Below are 2599 nucleotides of genomic sequence, written 5' to 3'. Positions count from 1 at the left end.
TATATATATATATATATATATGAATGAAGGTCTACTTTGGATTATTTACAGAAACCATTGTTCTTTTGAGATGGGGATACTAATTAATAGGAATGAGTTTTGCTTTAGGGTGCAAGAGTTAAACAAGTACAGGTGAACTTAACTAAGTAGGTTACTGAGGAATATACAGATTTAAGCTTTTTTCCCCTGACCGAAGAGGAAGATTCTTCCCCTTAGTTTTAGGTGGCCGTATAACCGTAAGTTGTTTTGATCTTAAAGTGCTTTTATTTAGACTCTCAAGTGAACATTCCTGGTTAAAAATAATTTTAGTAATTATGTGAAGATTTAAGTTACAGTTAGGAGTTGTTACTTTGGGATTGGAGGGGGAAAAATATCAGTACCATCTGTTTCCTAAATTTACCTACTCATAAAGTCATGTTTAAATCAGAGGCTGGGCCCAAGCCCAGGCTTAAGTCAGTCAACAGGTAATTTTTGGTGGGGCAGAATTAAACTACCAGTTGTAAAATATTCAGACATGTTTATGATGATTCATTCCTAAACATCAGTTATAAAAAAATCTCAGTTTAAACAGATCCACTAATCATTCATCTGTTTAACACCTGTTTCCTACCAGGAGCCATATAAATTTACTTCTAATCTATGTGAATTGGGAATAAAGCAAGATTAAACTGAAGGACTCTTACCAGGCTAGCACGTTGCACTGATAAGATATCTATTATAGGAAGAAAGCAGAACTAAGCAGAAATTAGGGTGATACTCTTAAGTTGGGTGTTAATTGTATGGCTTATTTTAAAATATTGGGTTTCTCAAACTGAAATTTCGGTGGTAAAGCATAAAATACACATTCCAAAGCATCGTTAAAGGTTGTATAATCCTAAGCATCACTTTGCATATTTAGGTTTTAAAAATCATCTGCATCCAGCCTGGGCGACACAGCAAGACTCCGTCTCAAAAAAACAAAAACCCATCTGCAGCATGAGCACCTGAGAGTCTTGTTAAACATGTCAATTATGTCCTCATTCCCCTCCCCAGTACTGAATGGGTCTCAGGTGAAGCCAAAACTCCAGTTTTTTTTCTTTTTTTTGGCCAAACTCCAAAAGTAACATGTTATTTGATACTGTAAAATATGTATTTGATCGTCTGGTCTTCGTCCCCATTTCCTAGCAATACAATCCCTAAAATCCTTGGAATTTTCAAAGGATTTTCTTTGTGTATGCTACTAGTGACTGATAGCCAGGGTAGAGCTAGTCACTGGAAAGATACAGGCATGATTAGAGGTAAGGTGCTTCCAACCTCACAGAGTAACCTCCCGGGAGGGGAAAAGGGTTGCAGGTCAAGTTGATTACCAATTGCTGTCAGAGAGATGGGATTTGCTAGAAGGGCCCTGGCTCAGAAAGGTAGACAAGAAAAATGATGAAATGGTGATGGTCAGAAACCTTTGATTCCTGGGTGGCCACATGGCCACCCATGGTATACAGCTGCAGCTGCACTCAGTTACTACCAGTGAAATTTAGAGATGGATCCAACTCGTAGAGAGGTGATTCACTGGATGCATAAGAAAATGCAAGCTAATAAGAAAAAAGTGAACCGTACAATCCCTTGGTTATTATCTATAATAGCTAAAATGAAACAGAGAGTGCTGGGTCCAACTTTGATGCTGCACCAGGCTTAGGTTTCAGGCCGAGCTTCAGCCACTAGCCTCAGAGCCCCCCACAAGGGCAAAGTTGTGCAGCAACAAGAAAATACCTCTCAGATCTGTGGTTACCAAGAAGGTAGTCAATGTCAGGGAAAAGCAAAACCAAGTAACTTGAAACCAGAGGTTATAGTGTACAAGGATTTGTTGCATTTCGTAGATCAATATCATTAGCTTCCTGAGGAACCTTTACTAAAATGGACTATGAGAGTAATTTAGGGGCAGTATCTTTAGTTTTAAATGCTGCAGAATGGAAGAAATGTTTGGGTTGATGGAGGACCCACAGTTCACTATTGAAAGATTGCAGATGGCTAAACATGATCCAGACATACAGGTTATTCCTGAAGAATAGCTAGTCTGGTGGACTGGATTAAAAAAGCCCCTGTAAGATCTGTTTACCCTGAGAATGGGAACTGTCCAACTTCCCCTATAAATTCGAGGCAGAACACTCAAGATAAAGCAGCTAGTATACTTGATGTGCAAGCCATGTGGGACTGCCTTTACGATGACCGGGATAGTCACCCACCATGTATGCCCATTACCCATGTCATGGCCAGTGCTATAGATAAGTGAGCCCCATTTTCATGGGCACCTCATACAACCTTGCTGCTACAAAGCATCTGCTAATACATGACAATCATTCAAAGAGTTATTGAAAATATAGTGATATGTTACCATCTGATAAAAGCCTATGACACAAGAGGCTGATAGGCTAAGAAGTATGGGTAATTAAAAAAAAACACGTTAATATGGCTTTCCATCTGCTTTAAAAAGTATCTTAAAATGGATTAATATACCAATTTGATAAACTGGCTTTAAGGAGTGGAAGAGTCCCTGAGAAAGAGGCACCTAGTTTCTGGGAAGACTGCTACATGTAAAATCGCTGGGCACTGTGGCTCACGCCTA

This window comes from Rhinopithecus bieti, unplaced genomic scaffold, assembly GCF_001698545.2.
Source record: "Rhinopithecus bieti isolate Rb0 unplaced genomic scaffold, ASM169854v2 scaffold_33446, whole genome shotgun sequence".
NCBI lineage: Eukaryota > Metazoa > Chordata > Mammalia > Primates > Cercopithecidae > Rhinopithecus > Rhinopithecus bieti.
Note: the sequence above shows the minus strand (reverse complement) of the source record.